The following is a 20,262-nucleotide window of genomic DNA, read 5'->3' on the forward strand; positions in this document are numbered from 1 at the left end:
GGAAAAAAAAAAAAAAAAAAACGAAAAAAATACACGGCCAAAAAAAACGACACCAAAAAGGCAAGTAAGGAACCAGGCTGCAACTCCAGCTTCCGAAGAACACTTGAAGCTCTCCTCTTCCTGAAGCCGCAGTCCAGCGGGAAGCGGCCGCCGCTCCGCGCAGACCTAGGGACGCAGGGCTGCCCTGTCACCACTCCACAGGAAGGGACTCTCCCGAGCCCGTGGCAGCCCGGGGCACGGCCGGTCGCCGACAGACACCAGCGCCTCGGGAGCAGGTCCTCCTCATCCTCCCTGCCCGCGTCTCCCCCTACACAACAGGTCCCCGCCGCCGCCTCATGCTCCCCAGCGCCTCGGCCCCGCGGGAGGGAGGTTGGGAGGCAGGGGACAGGGAGGCTTCGCCGCCGCTAGATCTGTGCCAGGACTTCTCCCTCCCCGCACCATCCTCGCCGCCCGGCTCAGCGCCGCCGCGGCCGCTCGCACCCTGCCCCGCCGCAGGCTCTCGCCCACGGCCCGCGGCGGTGCCGGGTCCCCCCCCGCATCCCGCCCCCTCCCCCGGCGCACAGGAGCGGCTCTCCGCCGGCGTCCCTGGCTTCGCTGTGCTCTGGCCCCGCAGCAAGGTGAGAAAAACGCCCGGCTTCCCCCTTCGCGAACCAGAGAGCGGCGACTTTCTCTTCAACCTTCTTTACGAGCCTCTATCCAGGCTTCCCCCCGGCAGCCAGACCCCGAAGCAGCAGCTGCCACCACCTCTTCATTTTCAGGGGGAGGCGGTAACCACCGCAGCGCCAGCCGCCGCCCGCCCGCGGGAGGAGCCGGCGGGGGACGGGACCACACAGGCGCGCACCCTCCGCCGCCCTCGGCCGGCCGGTCACTCAGCCGCTTCTCGGCGACAGGGCAGCAGGTCCCACGCACCGGCCGGCCCGGCCCGGCCCTCTCCCCGGCCACTTCAGCGCGGTGACTGCACTAACTCTTTTCCATCGCTACCTCCCCGCACGCAGCCGCCCGCCGGCCGGGCTGGAAGCACAGGGCAGCGAGTCGGACAGCGGGTGTCCGCCTGGAGCCCCGCTCCCACTGCCGCCGCCTCCCGCTCAGCCGAGCCTCCCCCAACCCACGCTCCGCTGAGCCGCGAGCAGTGAGTGCCGCCAGCCCCGGGCGGCAGCCGCGTCCTGCTCCGCTGCCGAGCCGAGGGCGGGCGAGTCCCCCAGCGAACGATGGGCACAGAGAAGCCCCGCCCGCGCAGCCCGACCTAGAGGGACTGGCCCCCGCCCCGTGCGGGTTCGGACACGGCGCTCAAGACACGCCCCTTGGCCCGCCGGGAGTTGTAGTTTCGCTCAGTTGTAGTTTTGCAGCCGGAGGGGGGACGGTGTCGCGCGGGACTACAAGCCCCAGCATGCCTTCCGAGCCGTCCTGGCGGGGCGGGGGCGGGCCGGGCCGGGCCGGGCTGGGCTGCCGCGGCGGCTCTCGGCGGGCGGAGACTCTGCCCGGCGTGGCCTGGCCCCGTCCGGCCCGGCCGTGTCCGGCATCCGTGGTCCCATGCGCGGCCCCGGTTTTTCCCGGGCAGCCCTACGTGCCTTCCCCCGCGGCGGAGGACTGCGTCCGGGTTTGTCTTTCAGTCAGGCCGGAAGGCCGGCACTGGAACTCCTGATCGGTCCCGTCGGGAGCCGCGCGGCCCCCCCGCGTTCCGGGTCATAAGTGCGAGGTGGTTCCTGTCCCACCTGCCCAAAGTGCTCGGCAGCAGCGGTGCTTGGCCAGGCGCGGCTGTCCCTGCTTCTCCTGCATGCCAATGCTTCACTGCTCCACTAGCGGCATCCACATGCTCCATTATGCTGCTGGAATCACGGAGTCACCTGGGTTGGAGAAGAGCTTTGAGATCATTGTGTCCAACCTATGAAGTAATACGATCTTGTCAACTAGACTATGGCACTAAGTGCCATATCCAGTCTTACCTTAAAAACATTTCTAGGGGTAGTGACTCCACCACCTCCGTGGGCAATCCATTCCAATGTTCACCCTTTCTGTGAAAAACTTCTTTAGAATGTCCAACCTAAACTTCCCTTGGGGCAGTTTAAGCCTGTGTCCTTGTGTCCTATTGCTGGTTGCCCAAGAGGAGACCAACCTCCATCTGGCTAGAACCTCCTTTCAGCTTCTTGTAGGCAGTGATAAGGTCTCCCCTGAGCCTACTGTTTTCCAGGGTAAACAACTCTAGCTCCCTCAGCCACTTCTAGGACTTGTGTTCAAGACCCTTCACCAGCCTTGTTGCCCTTTTCCAGACACGCTCCTGAATCTCAGCATCCTTCCCAAACTGAGGGACCCAGAACTGGTCACAGCACCCAAGGTGCAGCCTCACCAGTGCCAAGTACAGGGCAAGAATGACCTCCCTGCTCCTGCTGGCCACACTATTTCTGACACAGGCCAGGATGGTCACTGGCCTTCTTTTCCACATGGGCAACACTGCTGGAAGTATAAGGTTTGTCCACCAACGCTGACATATTCATTCAGACCCTCACTGTATCCTGACTTCACAGCCCAGAAAGGTATGAGCCATGAAGGGAGAGCTTTCCTAAAAATGCCGCCCTGCACCAAGCCCTTGTCACGTGGGCCCTGGTGGTAAGGGTGCCTGGAGAAAGCTCAGGAAGGCTTCCCACAGTTAAGACAGAGCCACTCTAAAAGCTGCTTTCTTTTGTTTCTGCTCAGTACGTACTCCATATGCATCCAAAGAAGAGCTATGAAGCTGGTGATGGGTCTGAAGCACTTTATGATGAGCAATTGAAGGAGCAGGGGTCATTCAGTCTGGAGAAAAGGGGGCTTGGAGAGAGTTCAGTGCTCTCTGTAACTACCTGAAAGGAGGTTGTAGCCAGATGGGGTTGGTCGCTTCTAAATAACAAGCAACAGAACAAAAGGAAATGGCCTCAAGTTATGACAGGGGAGGTTTAGATTGGATATTAGGAAAAATTTATACACCAGAAGTATAGTCAAGCATTGGAACAGGCTGCCCAGGGAAGCGATAGAATCACCACCCCTGGAGGTATTTAAAAGACTGTACATGTGGTGCTTTGGGACATGGTGAATTTGACAGTGCCAGGTTTACAGTTGAACTCAATGATCCTAAAGGTCTTTTGCAAATTAAATGATTCTGTAATTTTATGATCTGCAATGGGTAAGCAGGCATAAACCAGTGCTAACAAAGAGTAATTTTGATTCATCTTTTACAGTTTTGCGATTTACTAGCAGAGCTGTCTAAGCTATAGAGAACGGGCTACAGTAATTTCACGACTATAAGGCTCACCTCAAAGCCTAAAATTTTGATTGAAATAATCCGGTGCACCTTACAGTCGTGAAATTACTGTAATTTGGGACATGTGGTGGGAATCAATACAGTTCAGAAAAGCCAAAAGCAAACTTAGCAAACTTTTGTAAAAAGTTGTGGAAAAAAATTCATTACAATCGCCTGCATCTCTCATGGCTGGATGTTGTCCTAGGAAAGACAGCAAAAACATGTAAGGATGCAGCTGAGTTCTCAGGCAATGTGTTTTCTGTTTTCATAATTTCATTTTGAATTTTGAAATTGAATATTTATCCCTTTAATACAATAAGCTAATTCTTTATCCATAAACAATGCCTGATAACAAAGGGACTGTGGAACAGACTGACCAGCACTGGATAACTTCCCCTTCCTTGAAGAAAATTAATTACTTTGGTAACCAAATCACACAGAGTAGCCTGATAGGCACTCTCCTGGTGATTCTACAATCCATTTTATTGATACACAGAAATAATATTTGCAATATTAATGACACATGGAAAAAATATGGGGGTTATCTCCCTCTGCAAGGTGTAAAGAAGTAGTCCTTTGGCAGCAGGATGTAAAAATAGTTTCTGATATCATCTCTCATGAAAATGCATTGGCATCATTTTTTCACACATGTAATAGATGCTGCTACGTTATCCCTTCCCTTCTCCTCCTCCTAATGTAGTGCCTGTTGTCAACAGTTTGCCTGCAATCTCATAACTTAGATATCACAGCATTTTTTATTCATTAAAATGGTCTTTATAAACAGCTAATAACTTTACTTTTTCTTAATGAATACAGCACCTATGTATTCAGAAGGCTGCTGACAGATTTTTTTTTTGTTCACTGACAAGTATTTTTAGTCTTCATCAGGTTTCTATTATCATATTACTGGAGCTCTATCTTCAGTGCTTTGACAATATTAATGACTGTATCATGTCACATGGCACTGTACTCTCCTGAGATTATGGAATATTTTAGACATTCACAAATAGAGCAAATTGTTTATGCAAAAATGTCATTGTTGGCTTATCTTCACAGGTAGCACTCAGGCTAATTTCAGAAACACTTTTCAAAAGTGAAACATTTGTAAACAATACCAGCACCTCATTCAAGCTGCTGTCTCATGCCACAGTCTTTCCTTGGGTTTTAAGACGTCATAGTTGAGAAGTGAACCTCGGGCATATTAATTGAGAGAAATACATAAAGGAATTTGAGGAGTGCTGGGAAAAATAATTCTAAAAGTCAAACTCTGAGAACAAACACACTTTTATTTTCAATAGTGAATCTGTTTTGATTCTACCAGGATCATCCAGTCCTACACATTGTACTTTTCATGATGGCCTATTTTGTTTCCTAATCAGTACTGGTATTTCATGGGAATTTAAATTATATTAATTATATATAAATAAATATAACCAAGATAATATTTCATATAATAATTAATTTAATAATTAATTTAATAATTAATATAATGATTAATATATTAAATTATCTTGATTATTATATTGATCGTGTCTTTTATGTCAATGCCTCTTTGAAGTTTTCTTTCAAAACAATTTGAAAACTGCTACAAAAAGCACTAAATATAGTAATATTTCACATTATTCAACATTATTCCTCAAAGTATTTCTTGTTTATTCACATTAATGAAAATTGGTTCAAGGCACTAAATAGTCAAAATCTTACAAACAGGATTTTTGTACAAATATTCTCCTTTCATAAAACTTTGTCAGTTCATGTGTTACAGTATGTACTCTTCTGATTTTTTAGTTGTGACTCAGGTTGATCTCATGCAAAAGATGAATATGATGCAGCAATGTTACCTAGCTTAAAAGAAACCAAGACAGACTACCTTTCTATTAGGCAAATGCTAATGAAAAAGCTGTTGCTGCTGAAAATTCCTGTCTCTTACCCTGTCTGCAGAGTAGAAATGTCACAAGGGCAAGTCTTGAAACAACAGGGAAGCTAATTTGCTCTGATGACACGTCACCTTACATATATAGAATATCTGTTACCATGTTTCATGGCAGAATCTGCTTGAATGTGTTGGAAGGAATATCAGGAAAAGCATTTAAGTGGTTGAATGAACACAAACTAGGAAACTGCAGCATTTTGGACATAAGGTCTCTGTACACCATATATGATACACTGCCAAATTGCTTTTTGCTTACAGTCAAAAAAGGGGAACTATATAAACACATATCTAAAATACTTGAAGTGTCAAATATTGAACTGAAAGTCCTGCTATTCTTACAAATGGAAAGTAAGTTAGGCACTGTTGTGGACATGCTTTCTAGGCACATTTTAAGACACCTTTCACAATTAATTTTGAAAAATAAATGAAAAAAATCCAACAAAGTAGCAATAATACCATTGTGATGCAAGACACTGACAGTGTCTTGCACATTCTGTACTTGCTGAATGCCACAGTTTTCAGTACATCATACATGTCAGTTTACAATGTTAAGAGCAAATAATCCTGTTTTCTACAATATTCCTGTTTTTCTGAAGAAATATTTCTCTCCTTTTTCTGTGCCATCATTTTATAGTCTTACCAACTATTCATTTTGTGTAAATACTTAATTTCCTTGAAAAATGTTTTATGCAAACTAGAAATACTGCATTTCATAGGAGGTGGCAGGAACAGAGAGTGAGAATGCACATCAGAATCTCTCTAAAGAATAAAAAAATAGGGTTTTTTTGCTACAACAATGTGCTCAACTTAAACAGGTCCCAAAAAGCTGTTAAGTCTCTCTTAAGTCTTGCTTTTGAAAGACCAAAATGACTGTCATTTATTATACAGCCTTCTAACAAAATGTAACATATATTACTTCTCTGTAATAGGTGAGTTTATTATGCAAGAAGAGTTAAGAGAGCTTTTTCATGGCAAGTTCTGGAGACCAGAATCAATTTTGTATTTACATTTATCCACTACATGTTGAAATCATATCTCTTGATCTGGGTAGCTTTTTTTTTCCATTAGAAACACAGATGTTCGTTAGTTAAAAATCTGAAATTGCCTGATCATATAAAGTCTGGAATATTTCAGTAGTTTTTCAACTTCTGACTTTGGCCTTCTACCATACAACTTCATTGCTTTGGATAGAAATCAGAATCTATGGATATTTTAATTTATTCCAGCAGAATAAAATGAGAATTCTCCTTAAAATGCAATTAAAATCCAGAAGATTTTGGAATTGGCCATGCTTCCTTGATCAATGACTGTTTTCAAAGATTAAGGTAGACTGCCTCAAAGTCTTAAAATTTCAATGGAAAATGTAAAGATGAGCATTGCATGAAGTTATCAGTGTGGTATTTTAAGCCTATTGAACACTTTGTCTTGCTCTAAATTGACTGAAGGGAAAAACAATTTATTTAATTTGGGGATGCTGACACAGAACATGAACCAGCCAAAAGAAAGGGCCAAGAAAGTACAGATACATGAGGAGAATCCCCACCTTCTCTAGTTTTACCAGTCACATCGAAAGTTCCCTCATTGGAGCCAGGAAATTATTTTCCCTAGTTTTCCATCATGTTTTAGTAGAGTACACTGCACAAAGAGTGGAGTGAATTACAGTTTGTTTGATGCTTTGCTTTCCTGTGAAGAGCCTTGTAGATGCAGAACAGCATCTTTTAATACGTCAGTACTACGCATAAATTTCTAATATCCCAATCCCACTTCATCAAAACAGTTGTTTTTCTGCAGTGGGCTTCCTCTTTAATTTTTTTTTTTTCTTTTTAGGAATGGGAAATGAAGGTAGCACTTGAGACAAATAAACAAATTATGATGAATGATGGGTCATACATATCTGTACTCTTTACCGCAAACCTGCTTTTTAGTTTCTCGGTGTTTCCTAGCTGTTTTCAACTCCCTGCTGTTGAGCCAGGTCTCATTCTTTGCGTTCTGCACAATTAATATAAAGAGAAGTGTCAGTGTGGGCGGTGGATGAAGCAGGCTGGATTTCCTTTCCCCATCGCCTCGCTGTGCCCCATGATCTGCATGACGCTCCCCACGTGATGCCAGCACCATGCACTGTGGCTAATAGGAGCCTGCCCACAGGCTGACCAGGGGCCAGCTGGCTGCCACCACATGACCAAAAGAGAAGTGACAAAAGACAGCGAATGCTGACAGAGCTCGCAGCTCACCATCACCATCAGAGGGAGAGAGGCCGCTCTTGGTCCACATTTCCTTGTCCCTGAACCAGCAGTGAAGGGTGGCTGTTGCCTTGTCCTCTCCTCAGATCATTCCACCCTCTCCCTTGCAGTCTCACCACAGCTTATCAGATGTTTTGCAGAGCTGTCTTGGTACAAGAATATCAACAGAATTAATAATAAAAGAACTATTCCGTTTTTTCTTTTTCAGCAAGTTAATTTTCTGCTGCTTTAACATGCTGAAATGACTTGGCAAAGGACATGACAAAGTATGGCAAAGGACTGCAGTAAAGGAGAGGCAGGAACAGAATGCCCAGGGAAAGGGAAGTGAAAGAGGAAAGAGCTTTCCTCTTTAAAAATATCTATTATGTAAACTTGAGTATAAAGGAGCAGAGACCAGGACTGTAGACAGCAGCGGGATTGGTTCAGGCTGCTACTGAACTTCAGGCTCAACCAGATGTGCTCATGGAGGCATTCCATAGGATGCAAGAGCTGGCAAAACATGAGAGGACACAAGATTCAGCTTAAAGACAGAAAAGAGAGGAGAGCAGGACCTTGCATCTGGTAGTGATGGGCTATTAGATGAGCCAGCTCATCATGACTTGCCCAGGGTGGTAGTACATCACGCCCAAGTACTTTAAAAAGCATTTGCATCAATTTGTCTTTCTTTCATTGATTTTCTAGAAACTTTTAAAAAATATAGCTAAACTTGAAGTCTCTACTCTTTCCCATTCAGCTGAGCAAGTTTCAATTTATCCTCTGTGAAGTCCGACTGACACTTTAAACAATTGCCTTAGTCTGTTCCCATAGGAAACAAAACAAAGAGCAATAAAATACACACCTACAAAGGGTCATGCAATTAAAGGGATGCTGTCAACTACAATTATTTTAATTAACCACTTAACATAGTAAAAATGTCTTGATGCTGTTCTTTAACTAGTATCTCATGTTTTTAAAAATATCCCTTTTACAGGTTTTCCTTTTCCCTACTGTTTCCTGCTTGAGGCTATAGAAGGAACTGAACTTCTGGCTGACAAAACAACAATTGCAAATATGTTCCGTTTTATCTCATATACAACCCTTTTTGCCCTCCTCTGTGTATACTTCCTCATGCCTCTTCCTTCTCTTCTCTGCTACCTCAGAAAACACCCACTCACAATGCTGTGGGAAAGTAGGAACTTGTGCTTTGCTGTGGAGTGCAAGAAAGTGACTCTATCCAGCTTATGTGGAAGCATGACATGCATTTTGAGAAAAGCCTTCTTCGTAATACAGTTGTGGGCTGTCTCACTGTTTTGGACTACACATTTTGAGCATTTACAGAAGAACCATCCATTGCTGTCAGTGGAACACATCCATGATGGGTGCTTATATGGATTAACACAAAATATATAAAAGTTTTCCTGGAGGAATCAGGAAATTAGAGACTTCTGTGAATCCCAGAGTGGGGCTACCTGCATCATTAAACACTTAACTAAGCCATCTCAAAATGGAGCTAACTGCTTGTGAAAATCTCTCCGTTGTCACATTCAGCATCATTAACAGGGAAGATTTAGTATTATATCATTGCTTTTCTCTTGAGCCTTTCTTTTCTTTCCCTTCCCTGCCTTCCACTTGGTTTTGTGTCTATTCTAGACCTGCCTCACCTCATATACTTTATCTCAGCAAACAGCAATGTTGGTCTTTGGTTTCATACCAACCCCTCTTTCCCACCTTCCTGACGTAAAACAATGACTAAAAAGAATAAGGGAGAACAGGTCATTTTACACCTCTCAGAGCTATTGTTTTCAGGACAATAAGCCAGGACTGCTGCTCAGGGGTGCAGCACTGCAATGATTGAATTAATTTCAAATTTGGAAAGCCTGGTTTCCTTCGCTTCCCCCTCAGCAAACAGGATTAAAAGAAAATTAGTTAATTTACTTGGTAATTTATACTCTGTGGAATCTGAATATTCAATGAGCTCTATATACAAAAGACGAGATATGACTCATGAATCATATGGCTGACAACACTGCGGTAGAGAAAGGAAGTCTGACAATCAACAGAAATGTGATACTGATCATACACAAATGTGGTCAGAGGCATAAAACAAAAACATATCTTCTGCTATTTTTGTTCATGTATTTACTATAGTGATCATTCTGGTATTTCTGTGAACACTTAAATGGATGGGCTTTGCTCAGAAGTGTGTGCTCAACTAGGTATGTGTTCATGTTCTGCTACTAGTACAACATCTTCTAATGGAAATCTGATTTTCACTTAAATGCATATTCCATATTGAAATCAACATAATGGCTCACTTTTAAGTGTTCTCAGAAGTTTGTCTTCTTCAAATATGTCCATGTGGGTGTCATTAGATGTATTTCTATTTATTAACCTTAATTATTTTAACCAATAATTATTCTTTAAAAAATTCAAGAACTTTTTATAAGAAAAGCTAGGGCATTATTTGTATGGTCAAGACAATGTTTTGGCCAAGGTTCTGAGAATGACTGTAAATACTGTAGAACATATGCTTTTACACCATAATAGGAGAACGAGTTTATAAATCTGATTTTTTGTAGAGTTAGTTTAATCTAACTCTCGTGTTAATCTATTAGCATTCATCTAAATGAATTCTGATGAGCAAATGACAGTCTGGAGTATAATTACATTTTAAACCAATAAAACTGTAGCCAGCAAATCCAGAAAAACAATTCAGAATTCTAAAGAAAATTATTCATGCAATAAATAATATGCAAAGATTAGTCTTGGAGGCATTCTGAATTGGTATGTTTTATTTGATTAAGAGGAGTGTAGGTACAGAATACCAGAGGGAATAAAACAGGAAAAAAATGAACTTTGAGATGCAAACATAAATATTTATGTGCAAAAATGTATTAAGTGGGGTTTCATATAGAAGAATGAAGTCTTCTTCCATGAGGAGGGTGAGTCCTTCATGCAAACAGCATCAACCCTTGATGCCTCAGAGATGGGCTGGTAAAGTGGCAAAGCTGATGAATCTTCACGTACCTACTCAGAGCTGAGGACTAAAGACAGAGGACACTAACAGGGGAAAAGCCTGGCATTCACTGCCCGTGGAAGAAACTGCAGGTGGATTTTTAGGGCCACCATACTCAGAAGGAACACCTTGTGAGGGAAGACAATCTTTAAAAACCTGCATTTTTTATCACTTCTGAAGAAAACTGCAATTTGGAAGATTTCTTCCAGAGAGAAATTCTAACAAAAATCAAATTACTGGTGGCATGAAAGGGCAGCTCATGGGCATTTACGAGAACCCAATTAAACTTCCCTTTTTTTGTGATTCTTCATCCAAGCCATCTGGTGCAGAGTAGCTTTTGGCACACAGGTCAAAGCTAGGGCTTTCCTAGCGGACTGGCTCCATTCTTCCTTCACACTCACAGAGCATATTTTAGTGCAAAATCCATCCCACGCTGTTTTTATCTGCATGCCACAGCCCTGCCTGTCATGCATTATGCACAATGCTCAGCAACTGTCTGCCCTAACCACAGTCCCTAACCACAGTGTGTTGCTCAGAATAAGCCTAGCACACATCCGTCACCTTTGTGCAGCCTACACTATAAACACACCCCACCTCTTGTTATTTTGCTTTGCTTGCTGGCTGCCACTCTACCTGCTCCTTGTGCAACAGCTCAGGAAATCATGACAGCATCTCAGGCCTCTCCAGAGCCTGCCAGATAAGCCAACTCTAGATACCACATTTCAGTACTTCGCAAGAACTTCTAGACTTACATAATTTTTTTTTTCAATAATTTAACTTCATAACTTATGAGGTTTTGCATCTTGAAGACTAACATTCCCTGTGGCACTGTGTTATGGTCTGTATTTGGAACAAGCAGCAGATAATCAAAAGCTCTCTGCATGCCAGATGCCTGTCTCAGAGTTAGCACCTGCCATTCAGCAGTACTCGCATTCTGGGCAGCCATGCATATTCAGGAGGTATCTAGTACAGATGAGCTTCAGCAAATCAAAGGTGGGTCTGTTTTCAGTCAAGATCTTCAAAACTATTCTCCATAGCTCATATGCCTTCATAATCCTCAGCAACACTGGAAATATTGATAGCTCTTTGCCCAGTGTGGACTCCCCCATTGCCGGGAACAAAAGACAGGATTCACATTGGCTCAGAATGTGTCTGTGCAGTTCTTACAACTACACTGAAGAGAAAAAATATCAGTCATTGTCAGCTCTCACTCTCTACTCTTCCAGAGTGGGTAGCTGGCACTCTCTCCTCCACTGCAGAACCTCAGCTTCTGCAAAGCTGGAGAACTTGTGTTTATTTCAGGCATTGCTGTTTTTTTTATCTTGGATGAGTGTCCGTACCCAGGCAAGCTGCACACATGCTGTGTTGAGAGGGACTGTGCACTCACCTTGTTGACCACGTGGACTGCCAGGTTTCACGGAATGTCAATTTTCCAATGTTCTGTGAGAATCCCTGTGACTGGATACATCCCACACCATTTTTGTATGCAGGGTTTGGTGAACCCCTCAATGTGGAATAGCCTGGTAAAAATTATGTCTTTCAGGCTGTCTGTATCTATCTCAGCAATGCTGCTGCCTCTAGGCAATTCTGATCCCTGGGCTGGTAGGCAAATATGTTAGCAACAACACAGCTTCCACATGCACCACCTGGGTCTGTAGGGCAAGAAAGGCGTTACTTTAATGAATGCTTATTCTAACCAGAGCTTACAGGGCATAACTGTTTTCTTCATGCATATATGTATAAAAAAGTACTAATTTATTTCCTTCCTGTGCACCTCCTCAGGAAGACAAATGCAAGTTTCCTCTCTATAGAAAAAGACACACACACAAAAAAAATCAATCCTCCCACTTCCTTTTCCCACCTCCTTCCAAACTCATGAAAACCACCAGTTTATCTCTTCTCTCCACCAACCTTCCTGAAGGATACAGCTCTCCATCTCATTAAACTTTGTACGATTAGCTCCTCCCCTGCCTCTGAGGAGTTAGAATGCTCTTTTTGAAGATCAGTGATCAAGCCTGTATCTTGAAAGGCTCACACAAAAACAAAACCCAAACTCTTTGGGCAGATCAACTGTATCTTGCTGCTTTTTTCCTGCACCATATCCCCACCAGACGGAGGTTGCCCACATTCCCTACTCTCCCTCTCCAGGAGACCAGCCATGGAGCTTAGATGAAGGAAGAAAACATCTACCTTCAAACACCTCATTCAAAATGGATGGCAAGCAGAAAAGTTGAAATAAAAGCATGTTGTGCAATACATGTAGATCTAAGTACTTCTCACAAGTAGAAGAGTTCATTATAATTAACCCCCTTGAATTAAATAAACCCAAGTACTTATGTGTTAAGTCTCCATCTAGTGTTGCTATGCAGAGACCACTTCAGAAAAGAAATACTAGATTTGGCCAGCATGGATAAGGGATGCTCAGGCTGGAAGCTGCTTGGGCTAGTTCTGTTGCTTGTTGGGCTGACAGAACCCATGTGGCTCCTCCTTGGATGGGGTTTTCACAGGGTGAAAGTTGCTGTTAAAAGGGGAAGCTGCCAAAACAGGTTTTGAAAGAAACACTCTGTCATATATGACTAGCAGCCAAAGCCACCAGCAGTGCAGAAGCATGTCCTCTGTAGACACTCAAATTTCTTACACTGGAAGTGAGAGAACATAACTACTGCATGGCTTGAAGACACAAACACAGATGGGAGGAAATAATCTCTCACTGCTAGGTGAGGACTCAAACCAAGTTTTTATTACAATGGCATACAATTTCCTTTTTTGAAGAAAAAGAAATTTTCACGTCTCCTTCAAGAGAGGAAGGAATTACTGAAGTGACAAAAGATGTTGTCCAGATCTTGCAAAATGCAGTTAAAATAAAAATATCAAAGAGAAATGCTGTGATTTCTAAAAATCATAAAAATAAGACTACTCTTTTTGAAAATGCTGTCTTTGAGAGAGCATACTCTTTTTTCAAAAATAATTCAAATGGGAATACTAATTTTTAATGGTAAGACTTTTGAATTTTGAATATTAACACACTCTTTTGAGCTTTAATTAAAAAGTTGCTACAATTTATAATATTGTAAGTAAAAAAGCAAAGTTCCTCCCATCTTTAGGAATGCTGTTGCACTGTATTATTCTTTATATAATAAACTATTTGAAATTAATGGAATCAGTGGAACATACTACATAGTTGTTTTAACATTTGGGAAAGCAAAATAAATTGCATTGACCAACAAAGATCTCCTTAAAATCTGAGACAGCTTATCTCACTGGAAGAACACTGAGAAATTGTGCTTGTAGCTGCCACTGTTTTAGAAGGCCTGCTGGATCCAGTGGTAGTGATGTACTGCTTGGAATGAAGACAAATTAGATCACAACATACATCACAAGGGCCCATCATCTGCATGGCCAAGTGCCACTTTTATGCCCTCCAAAAGCATTTGCTGTCAGATGATTTTGTCATGTCTTTGTCCACCCAGAGCAATACATGTCACAACCCTGGTGTTTAAAAAGTTCAGAATTACACTTTTATTTTCTGTCAAAGGTGAAACTATGAAGACTTGCTTGACTTGCTACTTTCTTGTCTGCTTCATATCAGACAGTAATACCCTTTTCTGTCAGTTCAAGGGATGACAATTCTTCACCCACCTGAAGAGGAAGGGAGGAAAGAAAGGAGGGAGCGAGGGAGCTTTCCTCCACACCTGAAAGTTTCTGTGACTTCTTCTGAGCTGAAAGCATTTTAACTGTCATATGTTAATCAGAAACTCTAGGCTGCTTAGTAGCATCTGTGCCTCCTGGTTCTACCGAGTTGATCTTCCAGGTTCTGTTGATCTTTCATGTCCTCCAGGGGCTCATATACCCAGTAAAATGGCAAACCATCCATGTTTGCCCACTGGGATATTAGATTTCATAAAATCTGTGTGATATATATCCATGCAACATATGTGCACGTGTACAAACTCCATATCCCCGTGCACAGACAGATAGAGCAATGACCCCATCTGACATTCCAACCTGTCAACTTTTCATGGGGCTGCTAAAGCACCCTTGTGAGCTACCTCCTGACCCAAGGGTTTATTACAAGGTAAGAGTCATAGTCTAAACCAGGTATCAATCCTGACATAAGCAAGAATACTCATACTTTCAGTTCGGTGAATGTGACAAAATGTTCTTAAATGCACTATTCCCATTTATTTCTCTAGTCCTCTCATTTCTAGAGAACCAAAAGCACCCTCCAATGAACACAGAAGGAGATGAGAAGTCAGCTGTTAGCTTTAAGTTCTATTTCAGCTCTAAAATCAAAGGCGTCTTTAAAAGCCTAATACAATTATAGACTCAAGTCTACCATGGTATTAATAGCATGCGTGGCACCAGTTTAATAAAAAATGAAAATTCATTGTCCAAGAATTATTTATGAAGTCCAGTAATTCATGTCAGAGTTTCCACAATATTGTGTTTTTTAAAAAATCTCAGGTCCAACTAACTAACAGTGCTCAGTTAGACATTGATCCTTCAGTGAATGTGTGCACTTTACTGATTTTATTTTGGCAAAGTTACAAGTATGGAAGCAAGAGAGAGAGAAAGAAAAAGTGCATTAAATATTTCACCAATATTTCTAATCTGCTTTGTATGTGGTGTTTTTAAGACATTAATTCCATCTTTCTATCCTCTGGGATGAATGACTGTGGAACATGTAAATTTCTGAAAAAAATGCACAATTTTTAAAATTGAGTTCAGCAGATTATATTAAAAATAGATATGAAGAAGCAAAGATCAGATTTAAGGATAATTTTAATAACAGGCTTTATTTCAGATCCATAATATACATAATCTGTAAAAATAATGCATAAAAAGTATTAGTTAGCCTATTTTTGACCATTTGTGTCTCTGTAGTGCTATTCCTAGGGAGCTTACTGATTTTTTTTTTAAACAGTGTACATTTAGTTCTAATGGTTTGGCTCTTCTTCAGTCATCAATAGGGAGCCTTGTTACCATGGTGACAGACAGATGGATTAATGCAATGTTTAGGGAGATACAGCAGTGCCAAATTTTTATATATATATATGGTAAGCTGTAATGTACTGCATACACAAGAGGGCATGCATGCAAAAAATTTCAGGAACGATCTTCCATATGCACAGTGTCTTGACACAATAGTCCCACTCTCTTCTGCCAGAAAGTGGCCATCTATCTCCCAGTTTATGCTCTTGAAAAATACCTACCCCGTTGGAGTCACAGACTCCAGTTGCTCTGGAAACTTAAACTGAATATCTGATGAGGCCTGTTGGAAAGGGCAGCACTCAACACCTGACGTGTAGGCTGCATGTACTAGGCCATGAAGCTGCTGCTCGTCTGGAAATGACTGTCTATAATCCACTCCGTGACATGCAGCCTGACATCTTCAGCTGACACCTTTCCATTTGCCTGTTTACTTTATTCACTGCAGGTGTCATTAATGAGAAAGAAATGTGAGATATACAAAAATCTTTGGGTTTTTACAGAGCACAAACAGATTGTGAGTGGAGTAATCCTTCTTAAAACTTTCACACTTCCTTTGCTTTTAAACCTTTAGTGACCTGCACCTTCCTCACCCATCTCACTCCCTTCCCTAGAGCTGCTAATGAGCTTTCCTGTTTTCAAAGTATTAGATTAGCGGTTCATGTCTTGCAAACACCCTCAGACGGAGATGAAATTAATACAGGAAGAAAATGTGTGACAGTCACACTATGAATTCCTGTCATTCAGACTGAATCCTCCATGCTCCTAGAGCTAGGCAATTATGCAAGTTGCATTGTTTTATTTTATTATATTTTACTTTATTTGCTGTCCAACCTTTGAATAATTCTGTCATTGCCAAACATCTTTAATGCAGAAACCTATGGTAAGATGCTACTGAAAAGTTAAGTAATTTTAAAACACAATTTGACCTGCCAAGCGACATTCTGGCACAACCTTATGCTCTTATAAATATTTTAGATGTGAAATCAGAAGGGCTTTATCCAGAACACAATATTAATTTATGTAACAAGACTAATTTAGTAAGATTTTTTTTCCACCCATCTACACAAAGTGATTATTACAATTCATCAGGAACCTAGCCTAATATCAGTTCTCCTTACAGGCCTTTTTAGATTGTAATATTAAACTATAGCAATTAAGCTCTCTGAATTACTGTGAAAAGGGACTTTGGATATAATTGCACTGAAGCCAATTAGGAAAAATATACATCTCATGTTCCTGACAATTAATTTTAATTTTACAGTTGGCTTTCTCAGTAGGTGACATACTACTAGCATACACAAGTCAATTTTATAATGGCCACCTCTTCACAATAAATGAAATGCCAGTCCAATTTCTTCCTCTGCAGCACACGCCACTGTTGAGGGTCCCCAGACTGGTGTCACTGGCCACACGAGCATTGCACAGCAGTGTTCCCACAGGCAAATGCCACGCAGCAGCTTCTGAGGGACCCTCTGCTGCCCAGTGGTGCATGCCAGCAGCACATCTCTCCCACCTTGCAGCCACCATGGTGTGGAGTCTTACATCAGAGCCCATGAACATATTCGTGGACGAGTCAAACCAGATACTCAGGTCTTGGTGCAACCTCCTTCCCAAGGCAGGCTCAAGCTCTGTGCTCAAAGCAGCTCACTGCTTTATCCTCATGAAATCTTCCTTGAAAGGAAACTGTACAATCTGTCCAGGCAGTCTGATCTGAATCCTTGTGGGAACCTGTTTGAGTTACCAATAAAGTCATCTCCCAGAGTCACAGCAGGTAACAAGAGATGGACAACTCTATCTATTGGACTATCACTGAAAGAGGCCCTCTGTCTTCCCAACCATAATTTCGGAAGTTTCCAGTTCTGGCCATGTGGGCCAGGAGTATATTTTCTCTGTAGAAATGCTGCTCCCAGGTTGTCATCCAGTAGAACCCGGTCAGATAGTCTGGTGGTTCAGGATTCCTGCTGCTATCTCAGGTTGCAGCATCCAGTAAGAGTGGCTGAGACACATGTACCAGGCCATGCTCTAGTGACACCATGGAAATAATAATTAATTTTTGCTGGGTTTTTTTTGTTTGGTTGGTTTGGGGTTTTTTTTGTTTGTTTGTTTTTGGGGTTTTTTTGTTTGTTTGTTTGTTTGTTTGTTTTGTTTTTTCTTAATTCTGTCAGAAACTTTTTTTTCTGAGACAACAGTAAAAGTTTTTAGAATATGGTACAGGAAAGTAACTATTAAAAGTTCTATAATGAAACACATACTAAAACCACTAAAGACATGGTATCCAGTGCAATTAAAAAATAACTTGTAAACATATTTGCTAGGTCTCAAAGACAGTAGGAATACCACAAGAATTGGGAAGGGATCAGTGATTTTCCTTTCTAATAAATGTGCGCAAAGACAGATACAGGCATATTTTACTTGCCAAAAGAGACTATTATAAACACTGAGCAGGTAATAAAACATATAATTTAGTAAAGGATAAGAACAGAAGACAAGTAGATACAGGCATATGAAAGAGGACCCTCCTTAAGTGTTCTCATCTCTGCAGTGCCACCTGAATTCTGTCCAAGGCATGTGACAGCCTTGATAAGTTATCAGCAGCTCTGAAATCTGTAGTGCACCTCTGACCAGCCATAATGTCATCATCCACAAATGCTAATTTGGGATTTAGAACTGAAACTCTAGCCAGGTTGCCAATGGGACTTTTGCCATTTACTGAAACATGGCCAGGCTGTGGCCATAACAAACAATGCTGCTGTGGTGTCTCTGCAGCATGCCTGCACACCCAGTCCTGTCCAAAGTTATGCCTCATATGTGCTCTTGAATAACCAGATGTAGAAGTGAAATTAAAGAAGAGTGTTGCATATTCTGTAGAAGCAAGCTACAGTTCAGAAAAGCATTTTTGGGGCTGGGGGTAGGTGGCTGGAAATTTGAAGATCTGGCCTCTTGGCTCCTGCATTTGATGGAGAACCACAGCAAAACCTTGTGCAAAATAATTAATCTCCTCATCACCCCTGAAACAAAAAAGTATTCCTCCATAAGTGGGTGAAGCCAGCTCAGCCAGTAATTTTTATCTGTCTTTTGATTCTACAGTGCAAGGCTCTTCTTACAACTGTGAGTACATTTGACAAACGAGCACTGCCTTTTGTAATTATTACTGTAATTAAAGTCTACACATCACAATTCAGTGACCAGATTTTTGCTGCAGTGAGACAAGAGATCTGAGGACAGACTTTCAACATGGGAATTTCAGCCACCAGATCTTTAGGAGATGCACAACAGTAACTAGCTAATTATAAAAAACAGGTTTCTGCAGAAACCAAGTCATAGCTGCAGAACACTTTAATTCCTTGTCCAATCGACTAGAAAATTGTTTGGAAATATGTATCTGGTTTCTTCATGCCCCTGCCTACATGTACACAGTGCTGATGCTGCATGATGCTTTCAGGAATATCAAAGCTGCCATAAATAGAGGAAATGACCACAGCGAGTCAGGCAGAGATTAAAGCTCAGCTCTCCTGAGAGCCAAAGGGTAGCTCAACTGCTGCATTTTTCTCTCTTTCCAAAACCAGTGTTTGGCTCTTTCCCAAGTTATTTTACTTAATCCAGTTCAGTTACTGAACATGTCAGTTTAACCAGTATTCAAATAAACCTCCTCTATGTTTTGAATTGGATTTTCAAACTCCAAAGAGGATTCTGTGTCTCAGGTCCAACATTTTTTGCAGTGGCACTCAAGACTTTTGGCTATATAAATAAGACAGATAACTTGGTAAACATAACGAATTACTGCCTTTATTATGTCCCAGCCAGCTTATTGTCCTAGTGTCTGCTAAGAAAGGCAGAAGCCTCTCTTTGAAATGGAAAATGTAAACCTCCTCCCTCCAAATTATTATAATTTTGAAATTAAGGGGCTCTCAGGCAAAGATATGGGAATTAGGAATAACATTAGGAATTTCTTTAGGAATTTTCTTTTTCTAAGAAAATTAAAATAAAAATACAGTACTACAAAGAAACAAACCCCAAACCCTGACAAAGTCAGAATACAACCTAACATCCCGTCAGTCAGGGTGTTGGTAGCAATCCAATTAAATGGTGGGTACAGTCCTTTTACAGTGACAGATGTGGTTCAGTTGAAGCAGTGCTCCTGTAGAAGGTGCAGTTTCCCTCCAAAGGTCCAGTGATGATGTGGAGAAGTCTGGTTTTCCTCTGAAATCTAGTGGAAAAAGGGCTCCCTTGGTATCCCAAAATCTCATTTTTTATCTTGGTAGGAAAGGCTTGGCTCCTCCCCACTGGCTGGAGTAACTTCCAATGGGATGAAGTAATTTTATCTGTCACACAGTGGGAGTCAATGGGCCATTAGCAGAAGACACCTCCCTGGAGGAAGGATGGGTTTGAAAAGATAAAGAACAATGCCCCGCCTGGTTTCAATGGATGGCCCATTAGCAGAACATCTCCGGCGGAGATAAGGATCACTGCCCCCACCTGGTCTCAACAGTTGGTGATAGAACACACACTTTTGGTCACATCCTGTATTGCAAGCCAAGACACTTATCAACTAGCTTATTTGCCTCTGAATACCTAAACTGCAAGCTTGGTCCTTAAGTGGAACTCACTGTTAGTGGAGATGGCCATGTATCACTGCGCAGTCCTGAACTGGAGAGGAAGGAGAGCCGGAGACACATAGGCCAGGACTGAAATATCTCACAGCATTATGTTAAGAAGTTTACACACTGGGGTTCTGTTTCTTGATAGAGCTGCTTATTGGCAGCAATGCCATGTGTTTGCAAGGGTTATAAAAATCTCTTATGGAACTTGGTTTTATTTTAAAATTTATTCT

At 42.1% G+C, this 20,262-nt stretch overlaps 1 protein-coding gene and 1 long non-coding RNA gene across 3 annotated transcripts in view; one reads left to right on the forward strand and one right to left on the reverse strand.

Annotated features, from left to right (window-relative positions):
• ZDHHC14 (zinc finger DHHC-type palmitoyltransferase 14) overlaps positions 1-1,207 on the reverse strand; it is a 94,761-nt gene extending 93,554 nt beyond the window's left edge. For both annotated transcript variants that reach the window (XM_033056535.2, XM_033056533.2), the window contains exon 1: positions 652-1,207. The gene's annotated coding sequence lies outside the window, so the exon portion shown is untranslated. The remainder of the gene's footprint in view (positions 1-651) is intronic.
• LOC116994660 lies at positions 561-9,019 on the forward strand. The gene is made up of 2 exons (XR_004417544.1): positions 561-617; positions 8,415-9,019. It is a non-coding gene; the product is annotated as an uncharacterized LOC116994660 (long non-coding RNA).
• The last annotated feature ends 11,243 nt before the right edge of the window (positions 9,020-20,262 follow it).

The sequence above is a fragment of the Catharus ustulatus genome, chromosome 3 (assembly GCF_009819885.2).
Source record: "Catharus ustulatus isolate bCatUst1 chromosome 3, bCatUst1.pri.v2, whole genome shotgun sequence".
NCBI classification, from domain to species: domain Eukaryota; kingdom Metazoa; phylum Chordata; class Aves; order Passeriformes; family Turdidae; genus Catharus; species Catharus ustulatus.